Source organism: Aythya ferina (assembly GCF_964211825.1).
Source record: "Aythya ferina genome assembly, chromosome: Z".
NCBI lineage: Eukaryota > Metazoa > Chordata > Aves > Anseriformes > Anatidae > Aythya > Aythya ferina.
In genome coordinates this window covers 73,285,130-73,306,749 of record NC_140299.1, presented here as the reverse complement: position 1 = coordinate 73,306,749, position 21,620 = coordinate 73,285,130, and the positions used below count along the sequence as shown (strand labels likewise).

Here is a 21,620-nt window from a genome sequence, read left to right as displayed (position 1 = left end):
AGAAAAGGGAAGGTGCAGCCAACCCCCATCACCACCTTGTGTTATGTCCTGTCCCCAGCTGAAGTTTTCAATTATTTCTATTTGGGACATCTTCTATATATTTATCTCCAACTGCATGTTGTTTTCTCAAGTTTATGTCAAGATCTGTGTGGATAGCCTGGTCCTATTCCATTTCAACTTCTAAATAGCAGAGTTGGGAATTTGACTCAGTTGCATTTACTGTAACCACCCTTGCTATGCAAACAGCAATCTCTGAACAGGCTTATGCATTTTTCAGATCCTTGTATGTTTTCACAGCACATAAAAATGTCTATGACCTTTTCTACAGCTTGATGCAGTTAAATTATTCTTACTGCTTCCTTTACTCTCTACATAGATATGGGAAAAAAAAAATGTGTCTGGTGAGTGACCAGTCTTAAAATATTTGTCAGTTCCTGGAACTACTGATTCAAAAATTGTAGTATACATCCTTTAAAGCAGTAGCATTAAAATGGATTTTTTTTTTTTTTTGGTTTGTTCAGAAAGTGTACTCTTTAATCTTTCTTTGTGTCTTTGAGGTAGGCATTGAGATTCTTTGCATATTCAAGTTTTCCACATACTCTGAAAAATAAACAAGTATTCAAATCTATGCTTTTTAACTTGACATTTTTAGAATGATTTTGAATTTTCAAACCTTCTTATGAGTTTGCATATTTCACAATCATACCATCAATTTCATAGAATCATAGAATCATAGAATATCCTGAGTTGGAAGGGACCCTTAAGGATCATCAAGTCCAACTCTTGACACCGCACAGGTCTACCCAAAAGTTCAGACCATGTGCCTAAGTTCACAGTCCAATCTCTTCTTAAATTCAGACAGGCTCGGTGCAGTGACCACTTCCCTGGGGAGCCTGTTCCAGTGTGCAACCACCCTCTCTGTGAAGAACCCCCTCCTGACGTCCAGCCTAAATTTCCCCTGCCTCAGCTTAACCCCGTTCCCGCGGGTCCTGTCACTAGTGTTAATGGAGAAAAGGTCTCCTGCCTCTTGACAACCCCTTACGAGGAAGTTGTAGACTGTGATGAGGTCCCCCTTCAGCCTCCTCTTCTCCAGGCTGAACAGGCCCAGTGACCTCAGCCGTTCCTCGTACGTCTTCCCCTCCAGGCCTTTCACCATCTTCGTAGCCCTATAGGATTTCAGTAATCCTATGTTTTCATTTTTCCTAAGAGTCTTCTTAAGACTTCTGAGGTTAATAAAAAGAGCCAAGAGTTCAATAGACAGGAGGATCCAGGAAAGAAGTTCTACAAAATTGTATGCAATGTGTGAAGTATGTAGTAGGAAAAAAAAATATTTTTGTGAGATTTTCAGTTACCACACGCTATTATGTTATATGGAAGTGAACAGGCTTAAAAAGACTATGAAAATGTATACAGTTTTATATCAGCAGTTTCCTGTTAATTGTGGATGTCTGGAAAATGATATCTTACTAGGCAAAAATCAACTTCAGATTTACTTGGCCAATATGACAAATTTATTGAACTTACTGCTCAGAAATTTCTGCAGAGGAAGACCTCTTAATAAAGTCCAGGTGGAGAGACCTTTGTGCTCCAGTCACTGTCCTATGAGTTTTCCAGTCAAAACAATACACAAAAACAGTGTTTAGGTAGATGAAATTATTAGTACTCATGATGAAATGATAGTGCTGTGTGGTGGCACTCACATAATTGTTTAAAATCCTGATAAATTAGTTTATATGAGAGTATAAATTGTAATGTTAATTATGACAGCTGTGTTTAAATTCATTTCATTGATACAGTGCTACCATCAGGTTTCATTATTAATATTTCCCAGCACAATGTAAACCCATTCAGCTAATCAGCATCTACAAATATAGTTTTAATTATAATTAGATTGGTGTTTAAAAAGTTAGAAGATTTGCTCTTCAAGCTTGGCTTTAGGAGCAAACAATTAATTCCTGAACAACTTTAACCTTATTTTTTGTCCCTACTGATACCTTAGTAGCAAAAAATATATATAATAATAATTGGATTCGAGCTAACAGAATTACAAATAGAGCTTTAAAAACCCAGAGGTCACAGAAATGGAGAAGGAAAACATGTGACTAGTGTTTCAAGAAATGATCAAATATGTAGTATATGCAATCAAATGAAAAATATCATTTAAGCAAGTTGAACTGTTTGTATTTTAAAAAAGTCAAGTAAAATGTGAATCAACAGGTAGCATTGAAAGAAATTTATAGCTATTTAACTAAAATAGTCTATACTGAGATTTTCAACTCTTATATTTATGTAAATACAAAATGTGACCCAAAATTCATAGACTATCCTGACATCTATAGTTAGAGCTCACGTTTTAAAAGGCCTAATACTCCAAACCTTAACAAAAGATACAAAGTTATCAGATTATGATGAAGCTGTCATATTGTTTGTATCTTTTCATCCTAAAATTGCTACATCTCTCTGCAATTTTATTGCATGTTCTGTCCAAAGGAACATTAAAACAAAACAAAACAAAGCAACAACAACAACAACAACAACAACAACAAAACAGTAAGACTTGTTGATTCACCACTGAGGACAGATGTTGCTCTGCTAATATACAGCATGTTGAAGCAGAAAATTCACTTTTTAATCTAAGTACTTTTTTAGTAAGTCCCAAGAAAAAAATGGAACAAATAGATCTAATAATTTATTTATTATATTATTGGTTATATTAAATGGCCAGAAAAAAAAAGCTCATCTGTGATTGCCTTTATGAAGCAACGTAGTTCATGTAATTTGAGGATGGTTGATGTCTATCAATGACAAAGAGTTTTTTTTGTTGCTTGTTTGCTTTGGCTGTTTACCATGGGTCATACCAAGTTTCACGTGGAACATCAGCTATTGTCTATTGCATACCCATGGGACAGTAAAGAAAAGAGGTTGTTGACTTCAGTCATGCAGACTGGAGATTGAGAATAAAGATTGTTAGAGCATGTGTTAGCTGAAAGTAGTTTTAGGTTCTGAAATCTAATGTGTCAGAACATGGGAAGAAAGCCTATTCCATTCAATTATTGGTAACAGGAAGACATACTTCATTTCTTATACAAAATGTGTTATGCTTCTTTTGGTAACTCATTCCATCTTGATATATTTTACGTGTATTTTACTGATTCAATCCACAAAAGTGTGAACATTGAAAGTTCTGTCTTGGTGGTTTTCAGTGGGTTTGCAACATACTGTAAAGTTTTTTTAAAAAAATAATAATACAAGAAAAGAAAAAAAAAGAATTAACAAGGAACAAGCAAACTGATTATTATTTTCTATATAAAAAACATCCCTAAATGCAGTAGTTTCTGGGGAAATATTCTGATCAGACTGGCTATGTCCTCACAACTCAGTACATTGCCCCATGGAGGAAGCTGGTCCAGTGATTTTCCTGTGTGCCGTTGTATTGTCTTCCTCTGAAGCCTGTAATAGCCGTTTTGTAGATCCTGCAGTGCTATTCCTGAAAAACACATTTTCTTCCTCTGATGCAATTTAATCTCAATAATATTGTTTGCAGCCTCAGTGAATGTACACTTTATCTTCTTGTACAGATGATTTGGAGAGCTCAAAGTATGTATTTTCATCTGCTGCAATGTTTGAATAAAGTTTTACAAGGGCAGATTGACTTTCAGGATAGTACAAGTCAATGAGTTTCCATCTTCATTTATTTGATCCCTGCCAGTCCATGTCTCTTCATTATGCTCGGGTCAGCGATTTTATCCCCTGTTTTAGAACTGAAATTCCCTGTAATCAGAGGATACTGAACAAATTCATCTCTCATGTAGCTCCACTGTAGTCAAAGCACTTACACAAGGGATGAATTTGGCTCAGAATATTTGGCATAATGTCAGTGAATTACTATAGCTGCTCCAGTTCTCTTCATTTTCATCACCCTTGGCTGCTCTAGTTGGTACTTAAACCTGAGTAGTGGTCAGATTTATTGGGTTTCTTTAGAGGGGGATTAAAATAAACTTGACACAGCCTGGATTACATCCTATTATATCATGCTTTTTACTCAGATCCCTCTTACACCTTCACATGGACAGCCAAAACTAAGTACTCTGAATGGGAAGTAGGACCTGAAGATGAACAAAATCCATTAACTCTGAGGGAAACGAGAGTTGCATATGTTAAACCTTGAGAACCAAATTCAGAGCATAATATGAGATTCTTTGTGCAACACATCAGGAATTGCACAATATCAGTTTCTCTAAAATATAGAAGAAAAAAAAAATTTGCAACTTTCATCAATCCATGGTGAAACTCCACTCCCCTGCTGACTATTCTGTATAGCAACGTGATTATGATTTTGAACCCTCTGCTCCTCTGCTGACATAATTAGAAATTCCAAACATATTTGGTCATGTTCCATTACTTTTTGTGTTTTATCCAAAATAGATATCCATAGATATCTTTACCATTGACAAGAAAATTCGCATGCCGGACAATTTGAACAGTGATATCTGTCCCTGTCTTTGCAGTGTGGCAATATCTGCCTATAAATCTAGAAAAGACACCAAATTGATACCCCTTTGTGTCATACCTACATCACACTGAAGCCCTGATTTAGGGCCTTCCTTGGTCACCTGCAAGGGCATTGCAGGATATTCTCCCATTGTGATATCAGGAAGTATTTATTACTTGATAGGAGAAAAATACAGTCACATTTTATTTCCTTCTCTTTTCACATCTTTGGAAGCATGACTACATCAGATGACAAAATATCTAAGTGATAATAAAAATCTCAGACCTATCTTGGCTATTCACAAGCTCATGTTTAAGAAAAACTCCGGATTTTGAGTTCAGGAGGAGTTTTGCTTCAGGTTAGAGCAGCCATCTTCTTTTCACGATTTTTGATAATTTCAACTCGCATGTCCTTCCTATAAAAAGAAAGTAAAAGTTTGGTAGTTGTTTTCATGTCTCTTTCTTAGGTGAGTAGCACTTTGTAATTGCGGCCTTTTTTTTTTTTTTTTTTTTTTTTTTTTTCCAAATTCATTAATTTGTCATACGATATCAGCAACATTCCTCTAGTGCCTCGATCAGCTGTACCAGGGGACCCTGCTAAGTCATTATGTCATTGAGTGGTTTTCTGTTCATTCCAGCAGTGCTTGTTATTTGTTCTTTCTTTATTTGTTGCATACTGATTACATAGTGCCTGACATCTCTGAAGTTGCACCACAGCAGTTTTCTCTATGATCTGAGGAGAAGATTTAATCAATTTCCAGTCAGCATGTGTAAACCCTCACTACGTATTGAGCTGACACATATTTAAACATGATACCCTATAGAGACTGTCAAATACAGAAAAACTGATCAGAGGATTTGATGAAAAGTGATCAAATTCATAAAACCATTTCTATATACACCTGGTCAAGTACCAGGAAAATTAATATGTTGAACCAAATGTATAATAATGAAAACAAGAGAGTGAGACAAATCATTCTGAATCATTTTAAATATTTTATCTCTAGAGCAACTAGTTGGAAGTTTGTAGAAACCGCCTTTGTAGGTAATAAGAGGCAGTTTGCAGGATTAAATTGGCTCTTTGGGCACTGAAGATAGACCAAAGAGAGAAATTTATCTGGTTTTGGTTGATTGCATCTAGAACAAGTCAATAGAGAAGAGGATGAGGGAAGCAGACAATAGCTAGGACCCTTTCTGTCTGACGTAGATATTTGGCAGGTCTAAGTCAACACCCAACAGTCATATTTCCTGATGTTTTACAACTGTAAAAGGCACAGTTCTTACCAGGGAGCACTGTACTGGAGAGCTGTCTAAAAGGTGGAAAGCTCCCCAGAACTCGACACATCATTCCGTGTAGAAAATGCAAAAGTTTCACTGTAGAAATATTTGAGTGTGAGAGTGTGCATCCTGTCCTTTATTCACACACAGAAAAAGTAGCAAACTCACTGGACAAACAAAGTCCTGATAAAATATTCAGTCATTTCATAAGAGAGAGAGAGAGAACACAAGAAAGAATCTGTTTGGTATACAGAAAACATTTTCTTGCAGAAGGTTTATCCCTAAAAATTAGGTCAGCTTTGTAGTTTACTTTTTTATGTAATGAAGCACAGAAACTTCATAATTTTTGCTGAATTATTAATGTACATTAATATCATTCATGCACAGGAGCTTCGTTGTATTTTAATATGTTTAGTTAACAGAAGCAGAAATCTCCCTTTCATGGGATATTTTTCCTTTCATAGTTGTTTGTTTGTAGGAGTGACCAAATTCTTCCTTGTTTTTGAGACCAACCACTTGCACAAAATAAATAATTCATTTTTTGTTTGAGTATGTTTATGTATTTGAGTATGTGTATGTGTGATTGTGTGCATGCCTCTCTCTGTGTAAATGATGTACACACATATCATGTAAGTAGCAAACTGGTATTTTGAAACAATAGAATTTTGGGGAACACAATTGTTTTTGTAACTCAGGGACTTCTGAAATAGCAAACAATTATCCACCTTGTTTGCAACAGTAAAGATGGATAATATAACAACATGATTTAAAAATTAATCTTAGCTCCACTCAACTAAGCATAAAAGAAAATATATGACCTGCTGAGGAGATGTAGTGAGCCTGCAGCATATTGTATATCACTGCCAAAAGTTAGAAAAGGCTTTGAAAGACCTTGCTACTGGAGTTTTCTGTCTTATGTAAATTTCTAACTAAACGTCTATGTGACCTTGAGAAAATTCAAGTATAATCAATGATCACCTCAAACCAGCAGTGCAGGTATGATATCCAGAAAACTTTATTCTATGCATATTCCAAACATCACCTGTGAGAGGAAATAGTTGTCCTCAACTCATCAGAAAAAGCCAGAGACCTTTCCATGATGATATCATAGGCTGTATGGGCTTAATGTAGAATATTATAGCTTTAGGCTACTGGCTTGGTTAGAAGCAGACAATTTTATTTCATTTTATTTTTTAACCAAAATATAGAAGACTGAATTTACAAAAGATCTTAAAAACTTGCAGTTCCCAGCAAAAGAAGTAAAATAGGAGATAGATTTTTTGAACTCACATCTCATTGACAGAGCTAATGATTCAGAAATGCTACTGAACTACTGCAACAAAATTCAGCCAAAACAAGCTAATGTGTGCTCATAAAAGGAAATTCAAAGGTGCAGGTGTGCTCTTGTGTAGATAAAAAATGGGAAAGAATTAGGCAAGATCTCAGTAAAATAAATTAAAGTGAATTACCTGTCATTTGCCACTGTCTCTGAGGAAATCTACAGTAAGTTTCTGTGTGTCAGCTGATGTATGATTATTTGTTAAACTGTGACACCTTTTCCAGTGTGTCTCAGATGCTCAGATTCAGGTTCTCCACAGATTTGGAAACTCTGCAGATTTGGGCATTTCTAGCAAGTTGATTCCAGTGCACCGCAATGCATTTTTAGTTGGTATCTGTTACAACAACAAAGGGCATTGACGGTGTAAGACACCATCTATGTCACCCTTAAAGAAGTTGTGCCATTTGTTCTTAAAATCTCCCTATTTTTGTGACACTGAAGGGGAAAGCCTTGAAAGCTTTAGCCAGCAAAAATTGCTACCAAAAAAAGTGGATACAATTTAAAGGTAATATGATAGCAGGTTGTCCCTAGCACTTCCAGCAAAAAATCTGTCAGATAGTTGTTTGTTTGTTTGTTTGTTTCCTCTTCTCTGTAGTTCATTGCCTTGGCTGAAAAGAAGGGAATCCTTCTTCATCTGGTCCCTCACTACTGCAGGTAAGACATCTGTGAAAGAGTACAGGTTGCACCAATGAAACAACCACAAATCAGGCCAAAGTTCCTACCACAATGCAGAAAGTCTACAAAGGAAGCCTGCCTAATCTACAAAGATAAAACACAGCCTGTGTTTGACCTTTATTAACTATGAACTCTAAGCTATCTACTGTGAACCAACGTCAACAGTAATTTATGTGAGTTACAATTATTCTGTAATTCTCTAGCACAGCTTCAGTGGCTCCACAAGTGTAGCTGGAAGCAGCCTGAGGCACCATCTCATCACTTCAGGCCATTAAGTTTATTCATTTAATCACTGCTACTTTGCAGCTTAACCTGTCAGGCTCTGGACTTCTCTTTGAAGTGGAATAGAGGGAATCAGATTAAAAGTGTAGGCCACTTGAAAATAATAGTGTCTATCGCTTGGGAACAGTTGCTTGATTTCAAAACCCTGAACACAGCAGCTGTCTTCTGTATTCAGGACATGCTTACTTTTTTTTTTTTTTCTTTTTTTTTTTTTTCTTTTTTTCTTTTTTGTATGTACATATCACATGAGATTCTCCAGTTCTGAATGCTTGTCATTAAAAGTTTTCACTATTTATTAAGGGATGGTGGTGAGAAGGGTGGGGAATCTGGGGACATCTTAACCATTTTTAAGCAGAAGAGCATAAAAAAATTCCCTTTCCCATTCCTCCCTTAATCACTGTACAGTTCTTCCTCCACATTCATGTGAAAATGTTGATTCTTTCCTTCACTTTAAATAGTTATATAAATCAAAATCAGTGGCTCTATTTATGATCTCATTTCCACTACTTTTAAACTGAACAAATCTTTTGAACTCAGTGAAATTAAACTGATTTTAAACCACAGAGAGGGAGAATAAAATCCACTCTCTTTTTAGATTATTTTTTTTTTTCATATAGATCAGAGTGATTTACAGCTGTCTGAAAACTGATTTAGAAAAACAGCTAACTTGAAAGATGTCCTCTTAAAAGACTTTTAGAAGCACTTATGGAAAGCTCTACATAATTTAATGTGGATGACACCAATGTGGTTGTACTGAAACTGCTTTTCGAGCTTATAAAAAAGTAGCCTGAATAATCTTTTCTGTAGGATTTTAACACATCTTATTTTTGGCAAAGCAATCTTCTATTTGTTTCAGGTAAGTTGACCATATGAAAATATGGAAGAACCATTGATTACTTATTATTGATTACTTAGCTTTTGAAGGATTTGTATAGAGGAAGCATAGCAAATATCACAGAATCACAGAATGGTTTATGTTGGAAGAGACCTTAGAGATCATCCATTTCCAAACCCCTGACATAGGCAGGGATGCCACCCACCAGACCAGGTTGCTCAAAGCCCCATCCAGCCTGGCCTTGAACACCTCCAGGGATGGGGCATCCACAGCTTCTCTGTTCAGCCTGTTCCTGTGCCTCACCACACTTAGAGCGAAGAATTTCTTTTTAATGTATGATCTAAATCTATCCTCTTTGAATTTAAGTTCAATACACCCATTTGAAAGCCTGAATATTCATTTCTGGTAGCTTTTCTCAATATTTATATTCCTTATTTAATTAATTCTCTTTAGGAATAGTTCAGTGCCAGTCTTTGGGCTGATCTGTCAAAGCAACCAGGAAAAGAAGACTCAACAAAGCTTGTAAAGGTTAGTTTTCTCTGGGGAAGCAGTATGGGTGCTGTACAAAGCATTAAATGAGATGAATGTACAGGGTGAGTTAGTGAGAACAGCCCAATATAATGGTTGAATAGACAATTTTCAACTGATTTGGAGATCTCTGAGTAAGGTATTTTGTCAAACATACATAGCTTGACTTAAATGGTTTCCGCTTGGAAAGCATGTTTGCGGTGTCCTCACCTTGGCCAGTGCCATGCGAGATCTTTGCTCCAAGAAACTGAGCATGAATTCTGCTGCGAACTTTTCATGGTTCCATCATGCTAAAAGTTTCTTTGATGCTAAGATATTAATTTAAATCCCACTAGTTGTACCCATACAAGAAATCTTGTTGATATCACAGTAGAAATGGGGGGAGAAAAGATTCCACTACATGAGAGCTACTGCTCTCATCCCCTTCATTATGCATTTGCTATCTAGTAATTTAATTCTGATTATTTTCCCTTCTTCTCTGTTGCAATCTACCTATCACACAAGTGTACTGTGCATCCTGAGGTGCACTTGCCACTCCTCTTCAGCAGCTGAGTTCGGCAGAGCTGCACCATTCAACCAGTGAAGAATCTGACCCTGTTTTTTCAATTGCTAATTCATTGAGTTTAATGAAAGCCACTTCAATTATTACCATTTCAGGAAACAAGAAGGGGAGGGTGTTTCATGTACCTGACTGAACTGTGCAGAGGGAGAGGAAATACAGAATATTTTACACACCCTTATGGTACATTGTCCCTACATATACTCATGAGGAAGGCAGTGTGAATGCTGTTTCATCCTCTAAGCACACAGCTGCAGCATTCAGTGGCACTTCACAGGTGGCTGAGGCTTTTTTCAGGTTTTAGATCCTACTTGGAGTGTCAAACTGCTTCTGATTTATTTTTTTTTAATTTATTTTTATTTTATTTTTTTTATATAAACAGGAACTAGAACCTGAAAGGACATGAAAACATCCTTTGAAATGTTGCAAGGATGGCAGCTGTGCATTGGAGCTGGGAGAGAGGAAGGAGGAACTTGAAATTACAGGAGGAATATTTTTATGGTATGGAAAATCTGCAAGATTTAATCTATTTTCTTAATGTTAAAAATGCTCCAAAATATCTTAAAACATTACTTTCCTCTGTGTGCACTCAAGAACGTCCAGAGAGCTAGAAGAAAAAGAAAAAGTAAAAGAAAAACAGAAAAAAGAGAAAGAAAAGGCAGAAAACAAACAAACAAAAAAAAAGAATAAAAGAAAAAGAAAAGAAAAAGAATAAAAGAAAAACACCACCAAAGAAAACCAGCTTTCTTGCACTTAAATGAGAATATACAAACAGGTTAGACCAATGCTCCGACCCTGAAACTCATCTTTTACAGTAGCTGGTGGCGCTTGTCTAGGCAAGAGCGTAAGAAGGTGAGCAGGACATGCCCACTTTGAACATCTCCACTGCATTGTAGCTCAGTGCCTTCTTGAGACTGAGGGGGTGCATGCTTGCTTAACAGACTTCCACAGATTTTTTTTCCTCATAAATTAGCATAATTGGTTTTGGACACAGATAAACTGTCAGTAGCCACAGAATACGAGGGCAAATATTTTTGCTAAATATTCTTTAAGAAAGCATTGTATTGTCCTTATCTTGAACCCACTACCTACCTTTTTTTCCCTGTTTTAAAATATGTTATCAGCATAAACAACGTACAGCTCAGGTGATGAAGCTGTTGTGGTTGTGACACACTTATATTTGATAGGCAAAATAAATGTTCTGTTATGTTAAAAATATAAAATTTCAACAGCATAAAACCTATGAAATTCTATATTGTGATAGCTATAATCTCGTTACCTATAAATAGACAGGTTGATATATATATATATATATAGCCTGATATATTACCATGAAAATGGTAAGAAAAATTTAAATATGTTATTTTCACTGTAGAGATCAGTGTTAGAAAAACATTACTACACAAGAAAATGTGTAGTATGAATTTTCTTCTTCACCTATACAATGACATTAAGCCATAATGTTAGCTATTTAAAGGATAATAGTACATACTTGAAACACTGTTACAGCTGAAGTGATGCAGATCAGGGACACTAAACTAGCTCTAAATTACCATATTCACAATAGATAGATAAAGCGGTTAAGGCAAATAAACCCAATTTTACCTCTATTGTTTAACTCATATTACATTTCATTTCTAAAGCAACAATATTTTGTCAATGGTGGGGAAGAAGGGGAACGAAACCACAAATGTCCTTGCACCGAGGATTTGCACATAGGACAAAATATTGATCCCACCTGAAAGAACAAGCAAAGATAATTTCACCATTAATGTTGAAAAACTGCAGCTTTTCCTTACACACATTACTGACTGCATTTTTGAGAAGAAAATTGTATTTTGGAGGCATTTAAGTGAATTAAACTTTCCACTAATAGAGAGTTCTAGGCTAAGTTACTTCATAGGCTTTTGTAAGTTTCACCATCAACAGTGGAGCAGTGCTGAACAGACACCAACAAAACCGCCCCCCACAACAGTTAGAACAAAACTTTCAGACTCATCTAAAACTATAATGCATAGCACAATTCAAAAACAATGACATACGGGTAGCGCATTATTTAATAAAACAAGAAACTTATGTGGTATTTCTTAACTGCATAGATACTGATAGATAATGATTTCAAACAAGAAATGTGGAGATTGTGACATCTGGTGCATTTTTTTTTTGGGGGGGGGAGGGAATGACGCTTTTTAATGATAGCTGACCTCAAGGAAAGGAAGAAATGCATGCACAAAGAGCACATGCCACCCAAATTAAAAAAAAAAAAAAAAGAGAGAGAGAGAGAAAAAGAAAAAAAAAAAAAAGAGAGAGACAAAGCTCCAACCATGTTCCCATCTTTCAGCAGGAATAGAAGAAGTGGTAAACAAGCTGGTGACCACCCTTTGTGATACCAGAACTCATGGACTGCTGCACCAGGGCAAACACAGCAATGCCCATGAATAACAAATTACAGTAATATCCTCTATACAAAGCTTTTGTTAAAACCTGTATGACTGTTGAAATTTCACTGGCAAACAACCTGTAACAGGTAAACTGTTTTCAATATGCTGTTCTTTTGAAGTACAGCCACTCAGTGTCTGATTGTTCTCCTCACATCTAATTTTCATCTCAGAGCACTACTCTGATTTCATTTTGCTTTACACATTGGACTTTCATTGAACCCAACATATACAGAGATATGTAAATCAGGATCAAGTTCAAAATCATTTCTTTTGTCCCAGATATATGCTCACTCAATGAAATTACATCTTCTCCCACAAATACATACTCATTTCACAGAGTATATGTAAGACTAGGTTACTGCCAGTTACATTTGTTGTTGTTGCATACTTCCACTCTTTTTCTATGCACTATTTACTGTTATTAAAAGACCATAATAATATAATCATACTATAATAAAGCAATTACAAAAGTGAACAATTGCCATTGATAATAGTCAATAGTTCAGAAAATAAACATTAAACATTTAAGATAAAAAATGAAGTATTTCAAGCTAAGAATTGCTACATAGAAATGCTTTTTTGGAAAGTCACTGGTAACTTGAGAAGAAATCAGAAAATTTTGCACATACATGTGTAAAGATAATTTTCAAATATGAAAAAGTTTTATTTATTTATTTATTCTAATTGGATACAGGCATGGAATTAACATAAAACTTTTGCTAGGCTGACCTCACAACTTACATAAAGTGATGACAAAACATTAAAAACGTAACTGAGAGTTTTTATCAGTTTCTTATTAAGTTGACATTGTTAAGACTTTTTACTTCCTTTTATGTCTTATGTCAGGAAAGTATAAGAGAAACTATGGGTAGGATTTATGAACACTTTTTTTATGCCATTAGTTGTGTAACACCTTATTTAAACCATACAAAATAAACTATGATACTCCACAATATGCTATACTTGTGATATTCTGAATATCCTTTTTTTTTTTTTTTTTTTTTTTTTTTTTTCTTTTGCTGGAGAAGATCTTACAGGAAGTAGAAAGTCCAAAGTTAGACAAGTAAAAAGAGTTTCTAGCTTCACACTTAAACATTGCTGGGAAATTTGCATAATTGCTATTTGAGATAGGTTTATTTGTCTGTCTTCTGCTGACAGCTGGAAAACATCCACTAAAATTGCCATGGACTCATATTGTCATTGTCAGATTTCAAAGCCAAAAAGAGAGGGATTCAGTATTTCACTTGTTTTTGAGAGATGATCATGAATGGGAAGATTGCAGCCACAGGATGCCATAGAAAGCATTATCCTGAGAAATGGATTCAACAGCTTTGTCTTTTCTCATGAAGTTTCAGACATATGAGAAAAATCCCCCAACTATGGTCCAGCTGAAATTAGGTGGAAGATTCTTCTCTGACAAGCAAGGAAGAGATGGCTTGAAAAATATGTAAAAAGTGGCCAGGGCCCACCCCAGCCAGGGTGACCCAGTAGGTTAGCATGGGAAATTCCCCTAAAAGTTCAACTTCTGTTGCTATTCTTTGAAGATGTCTGGCCATCAGCAATCAGAAGATGACTGAAGATGAGACACTTGAACCTGGTATGCAACAAAACATCCTTGATGCTATTTTCTTCCTCCTTCACTTCTGCATGGCAGAGTTCAGCTGCTGCCTCTTCGACCATTTGCTGTACTTGTTGTGTGCAATCAGTTATACTTCTTACCAGATTGGTAAGAATTTTACCAAAATCTGCCTCCTAAACTGTGATGCTGAGGGGGTGGGAAAGCTGGGTTGTGGCAGCCTTGTGCCTTCACATTTGTTATTTCATGCCTGATCAGCTGCATCCCACTCTACAGAAAAATATGTTATAGAGAACTAATTCTATCCTGCGAAAGACATTTCAGGGACAGTAACCATACATGTGATATTTCAAATATGATTTCAGAATTCATGGCTTATCAGTAAAAACACATGGACTTTCATGGAGGTTTTCTGGTGAATTTGGGTACAGCAGTTAAACATTTACTTGCACCATGTTCACAGCTGATAAACTGCAGTTGCTAACAGTTTGTTAATTAGATCTTAGTTAAGCTTTGTCCTTTCTGCCTTTGTGCAAACCTTTACCATTTGAGGATGCGATTTGCATTCATCAGTCAACACCGGCACTGAAGGAAGCGCTTGTTTAGGTAATAAGATAAGGAGGTGCTCTCTCCACGTTTGGGCTTTAGCCACCGCAGAGGTGCTGGTTCCCAGGATTCGTAGCTGCTGCTTATCCAGGCAGCTCCGTGGTTTGCACTGCATATTAATTTCTGTCCAACATGGGAATTCAATTTGTACTGTACATTTCATTTCTTCACAGATTTAGATTTATTTCATGTTCTCTGCTTTTAATTAACTCTCTGGCACAGCTGCTGGACAGGATATAAAAACTCATTGCTCTCCCCGCGCTATGAGTACACCACCAATCATTTACCACTTAGATGGTGGTGCAGGAGCTATCAGTTTCTATGGCAACTGGGGCCATGGTGATTGATTCCTTGCCAGTATGGCATCACCACAGGGAGTAAGGCTTGTGATTTTTGTATGCTTGCAACATCCATCTAATTAAAATGGGATTAGAGAATCATCCTTGTATATGTTCAACAACTGCACTGCAATCCATTTATGTAAATGTCAACTCTATTCAACACTGTACTCAGAGTGTTTATGAAGAAACAGTTGCTTTGCTCCCAGTATCTTGGAATGGGTTGGGGGAATAGAAAAAGAGAAATGTACACAGACTTATTTTGTCTATGGAAGGAAGGAAGGAAGGAAGGAAGGAAGGAAGGAAGGAAGGAAGGAAGGAAGGAAGGAAGGAAGGAAGGAAGGAAGGAAGGAAGGAAGGAAGGAAGGAAGGAAGGAAGGAAGGAAGGAAGGAAGGAAGGAAGGAAGGAAGGAGGGAGGGAAGGAAGGAAAGAAGGAAGGAAGGAAGGAAGGAAGGAAGGAAGGAAGGAAGGAAGGAAGGAAGGAAGGAAGGAAGGAAGGAAGGAAGGAAGGAAGGAAGGAAGGAAGGAAGGAAGGAAGGAGGGAAGGAAGGAAGGAGGGAAGGAAGGAAGGAAGGAAGGAAGGAAGGAAGGAAGGAAGGAAGGAAGGAAGGAAGGAAGGAAGGAAGGAAGGAAGGAAGGAAGGAAGGAAGGAAGGAAGGAAGAAAAAGAAAGAAAGAAAAAGAAAGAAAGAAAGAAAGAAAGAAAGAAAGAAAGAAAGAAAGAAAGAAAGAAAGAAAGAAAGAAAGAAAGAAAGAAAGAAAGAAAGAAGGAAAGAAAGAAAGAAAAAGAAAGAAAGAGAAAGCTTTTCACTGATGCTTAAGCATCATGCAAATAGTAACCTGCTTCCAAATCTGAGTTATGACCATGGGGAGCAAAGATGGCAGAGTTGTTACAGCTCTGCTGATGTGCTGATGGCTAGCTCGGGAAAATGTGCTGAGCCTGTCCTGGAAATTAATTAATTAATTTAGTGTGCATGAATTATTTATTTGTCAAAAGCCTTTAATTCATATGATTGATTTTAGTTCAGTGGCATCTCCTGAGAGCAAAATAATCCTTGTGCTCTCATAATTTTTCTTTCATAGAGCATTCCTCAAATCTTATAATGGTTACTTGGAAATTTGTGAAGCCTTTACAGATCAGGCATGATGACAGATCTATAGCCTACAAGGAGACTCCAGATGAAAGGAGAAGCTCGGGGATTTTTGGAGGGCTAAAAGTGAAGCCAGGTTCTTTGGGGAATTGCTAGATGTAAATGCAAGGAAAAAATAGAAAGGACACACAGTGACTGATCTGTTAGGATTTTTTTTATATATCACTACTTTTTCTATATACCACCGACAAAATAATTTGTTAACATGAAAAATGATGGTTTGCAGTACCTAATGGTCTCACGTCTGTATGCATTTCATTTTGCAATTTACTTCTGTATTATAAAACTTAGAACCATTGTATAAATTATAGATTAAGTTAATAGTCCATGGGATTTTATCTAAAAGCCCATTGATATGGGTCACATGACTTTTTTTTTTTTTTTTTTTTTTTTCTTTTAAAGCTTCTTGCTCTTACAAGAGATGAAAATTGACTGTATAACAAGCAACAGGACACAGACACTAAAAGTACTATATATTACACATGCATGCATGTATGTTATGCTTTGTCACACTCTCATTGTATAATCCTCAATCACAAGAAATCCAGCCCCAGTCTAGGGTTCCAGAAATCAGCATCAGAGAATAGTGATGAATGCAGAGGAATCATTTTGGTGGGGCAAGAGGGAACAACCTGCGCAACAAAGTGACGCGCTGGGTGGATGAGGGAAAGGCTGTGGATGTGGTCTACCTTGACTTCAGCAAGGCTTTTGACACCGTCTCCCACAGCATTCTCCTCAAGAAACTGGCTGCTCTTGGCTTGGACTGGCGCACGCTTCGTTGGGTTAGAAACTGGCTGGATAGCCGGGCCCAAAGAGTCGTGGTGAATGGAGCCAAGTCCAGTTGGAGGCCAGTCACTAGTGGCGTCCCCCAGGGCTCGGTGCTGGGGCCGGTCCTCTTTAATATCTTCATCGATGATCTGGACGAGGGCATTGAGTGCACCCTCAGTAAGTTCGCAGATGACACCAAGTTAGGTGCATGTGTCGATCTGCTTGAGGGTAGGAAGGCTCTGCAGGAGGATCTGGATAGGCTGCACCGATGGGCTGAGGTCAACTGCATGAAGTTCAACAAGGCCAAGTGCCGGGTCCTGCACCTGGGGCGCAATAACCCCAAGCAGAGCTACAGGCTGGGAGAGGAATGGTTGGAGAGCTGCCAGGCAGAGAAGGACCTGGGAGTGATGGTGGATAGTCGGCTGAATATGAGCCAGCAGTGTGCTCAGGTGGCCAAGAAGGCCAACAGCATCCTGGCTTGTATCAGGAACAGTGTGACCAGCAGGGCTAGGGAGGTGATCGTCCCCCTGTACTCGGCTCTGGTGAGGCCGCACCTCGAGTACTGTGTTCAGTTTTGGGCCCCTCGCTACAAGAAGGACATTGAAGACTGTTCTGAGCACCAGAGAAGGGCGACAAAGCTGGTGAGGGGTCTGGAGAACAAGTCCTATGAGGAGTAGCTGAGGGAGCTGGGCTTGCTCAGCCTGGAGAAGAGGAGGCTCAGGGGCGACCTTATCGCTCTTTATAGGTACCTCAAGGGAGGCTGTAGCGAGGTGGGGGTTGGTCTGTTCTCCCACGTGCCTGGTGACAGGACGAGGGGGAATGGGCTTAAGTTGAGCCAGGGGAGTTTTAGGTTGGATGTTAGGAAGAACTTCTTTACCGAAAGGGTTGTTAGACATTGGAACAGGCTGCCCAGGGAAGTGGTGGAGTCACCATCCCTGGAAGTCTTCCAAAGACGTTTAGATGTAGAGCTTAGGGATATGGTTTAGTGGGGACTGTTAGTGTTAGGTCAGAGGTTGGACTCGATGATCTTGAGCTCTCTTCCAACCTAGAAATTCTGTGATTCTCTGTGATTCTGTGAACAGGTTGGAAGTATAGGAATGAAGGCAACCTGGATGAGAACACAGAGGGGGTTTTTGAATTAAATTTCCCTAAAGTTTATAACAAATTAATCCTGCCATACTCTGGGAGAAGACAGCTCCTCCCACAGAGCTAAAGAGCATTTGCCCTTCTTTAGTCTCCCGTATTGACAGAGTTTTCACACATAATTCCATTAATGCCTGGTGGTACCTTAAACTGAGGAATGACTCCTTAGCCCGACTCAAGCCTGCAGAAGAAAGCAGGGATCCATCTTTTCACCCCTATGAATGCAGATCAATGAAAATTCAGCCAAATAATATATATATATTTCTACATCTTCCATGTCCCTTTCACAAGTAAATTACTGCTATATGGCTATGAAATTATTGCAAGTCCTCCCACAGAAACTGTAGAAGCAGAGCAGCGTAGAGCTTAGGGATATGGTTTAGTGGAGGGCTGTTAGCGTTAGGTTGGAGGTTGGACTCGATGACCTTGAGGTCTCTTCCAACCTAGAAAATTCTGTGAATTCTGTGAGAGGCTGAAAGTTGTTTTTACCCCATGAGTGGTTTTACCCCATGCAAGTTATAATAATAAATCCACTATTTATAATAAGTAACCATTTTGGTTCAAAAATGATTAATCCGCCTCATTGCCCATACAATAAATTAAAAAAAAAAAAAAAAAAAGTAAAACAAAACAAAACAAGTTACAATGTTAGTAGCAATAAAAATTCTCTAGTCATCTGGCTGCAAAACTAGAAGTCCTGCCTTCCTCCTTTAGTGTAAGCCCATAAGGCATTCAATTGTCTTTCCTTTTGATGCATTTTACCTGAGAGAGAACAATTCTTCCTTCTGGACTGAGTCACCCAAGTGAGTGTCAGTCTTGAAGAGATTTCTGACACTTGTACTTTTTTTTTGTTTGTTTTCTTACAACAGGGGGCTAGCGGCTTTCTCAGATCCTTAAAGACAGCACTCCCTCTGTGTTAAAACCACCTGATTACACCTGCCTGGACTTTCTCTTTCCACCTCACGCTAATTGTTCTACCTGAACAGGAAAATATTTTGGAACATTATTATCCAAAGATTCAAGGAGCTAGAAAATTATTGTCTCAAACTGCACCTTCTGCTTATTTTGTAAATGAAAAAATGCTTTGCTACCTTCTGAAATGTATCATTCTAAATGGAATAATTAGCTTAGTAAATCCAACATTTCTCATGAAAAGATGGTGAGTTGTCCCCAGAACAGCAGATTAAAAGTATTAAAAGCAGATTAAATCTATAGGCGGTGAGTAAAAGTCATTAAGAAAAGCATTTAAAAATATTTTCCCCATGAAGCAAAATGAATATTTTCCTAACCAAATACATTGCAAATTCACTTTGCTCTTTAAAATACTGCCATGACAAATTTGTAGATTTGACCCGGTTACTGAACAACAAGAGCAGATTCCTATCGCTACTTCAGTTACTTTTCACAACATAACTGTCCTCATGGTTTTGGCACCATCAGCCATAGAATACCTTGGGATTACATTGCACTAGATATGAGCAATGGCTGGTTCTTCCATGTAATGCTCCTGTAGATGATGCAACTACTGACCAGGAACAGGTCTGCATTTCTGTGCAACTTCATGTCCTACACAGCAACGGCAAAGAGGAAAGGTCCCCCAGGCATTTGCAGAAAGGTTTCAGAAATTTTGTGGTATGCTGTCTGTGATGAACCAGTTTATGTAAGGACAAAGTATTAAAAATGGAAATTGAGATCTTTATGCATAATTTAAAGAATGCACAGATTTTTCCATTTGGTTTACTCCCCATTATCACAATGCTGTCTGTTAGGATTAGCTAGCTTGCCTCCCTCCCTTTGCCTGACATCAGACAGACTCCAAATACTGGTCTTACAAGAAACAGTTAGACCTAATGCTGGATCCGTCCCATATACATGAGTAGCATGCTATTGCTGTTTCTCTCTGCAGAAACAGAACTAAGTCAAAGTGATACAGTTAACCTGTTATAACAGGTTTATAACAGGTATAACCTGTTATAAAGGATTGCGGTAAGGTTGAGTAAAACATTGTTGCTGAAGAAAGTAATCTAGTGAAATAACCGTCCAAATTACTCTCTGATAACATTTTAAGGCTTTTAAAATAAGAAATATATTAGAAGAAATGAGGCTCAAACTGTGAAATAATCATGTAAAATAATGGCAATAAAGCTTAATATTTTAAACAAAAATATTGCAATGAAAATAAAATTATGTAGAGAACGGAGGCACAGTCTTCTTGTGTATAGCCAAAATCCTTCATATTCCAACAGGCAAAATGTTGGTAAAAACTCCAGCTTTGTTTTCCCCCTTTTTCTTCCAGCCAAGCAGTCTCACTGTCTTTAACCCATTATAGCTAGCTGAAAATGTTGACATAGAAAGGTTCCAAACAAACCCTGACTCACACGTGCTTCCTCTACCCACAGAGCAGCCTGCTAGGGCAACAGAGGAGTAAACTTTGCATGCTCTGCAGGAATCGCTGAGAACAGTGGTTAGCCTTTGACTTTAATCTGGCCTTCATGTCCCTGATGAACCCACAACACTCGCCATCAGCTATTAGCATCAAATACCATAAGTATTTTGATTTTAAAACATGGATAGCAGGCTACTCTTGACACAGGCAAGACAACTTACCTCATTTCACTTCAGCCATTGGAGACCCCCTATTCAGACCTGTTTTTACATGAAGCAATATGGAATCCTGTGCTGACAGCATCACACCATCTGCACAGACAATGTTTCTAGTCTTTCACACAGATTCACAAATTTATTTATTTATTTATTTATTAGAACAAAGTCTAATTTACTATGCTAATGGAGGATCACTTGCAGTATATCCTTTAGGACCATTTTTTGTATCTCCAAGAGAGTTCTGAATGCAGGTTGACTAACCATTATTGTTAATTAATACTTGGAGAGATACTGGTAGTGTAGTGAAACTGCTGATCTCAGTTTATTCCCTGGTATGGAAAACTATAGAATATTAAAAGCAAGGTGTTTTTTTTTTTTTTTTTTTTTTTTTTCCCTAGAGTTTAGTTTTTGCAGGTCATGGCTGAAATATTAGTACAAAACCCAATGCTCATATTACAGAATTTTACAGTTAATATAAAGGACCAGCCAGGGGCACACCTGAAATGGGGGTCTGTAGCACATATTTGTCCCTTGTGTGCTTTTATATTTCTGTCTTTGCTGTGGATCTGTTAGTGATTATAAGCAACAGAGCTGGAATGGAATATGAGGCCAGAAGTGGGCTGAGAAGAGAAAATTAGTGACTAACATTCAGTCACAGGTCCTGCCTCAAGGAACCTCATCTACAATATGGTACCATGCTCTCCATTTCTGATGCTCTTTCAGAGCATTTCTAATAAAGGTCAGACAGGTTTTTAGCTCAAGCTGTGACCTTAAAGCCTTCTGTCCCACTTGCAAAGCACAAAAAAAAATGTATATCTGATATTATTCTCCACTCTCAGAGCCTGCAAGAACATCCTGGCAGAAGAACAGCTCCACCAGCCCTGCTGTTTGTACAGGTCATTTGATCACAGCCACTGTGAGTAATGTTTTCAGGGCTGAGTGGAAGTCACCTGGGGCTGGTGAGCTCCCAGGTTGTTGAAAATATAGAATAGGGCAACTGGTGGAG

General features: G+C 37.7%; 1 long non-coding RNA gene across 1 annotated transcript; it reads left to right on the top strand.

The window, feature by feature from the left end:
* Window positions 1-7,707: 7,707 nt before the first annotated feature.
* Window positions 7,708-12,814, top strand: LOC311427815. The gene is made up of 4 exons (XR_014687583.1): window positions 7,708-7,762; window positions 9,354-9,428; window positions 10,370-10,488; window positions 12,332-12,814. It is a non-coding gene; the product is annotated as an uncharacterized lncRNA (long non-coding RNA).
* Window positions 12,815-21,620: the final 8,806 nt, after the last annotated feature.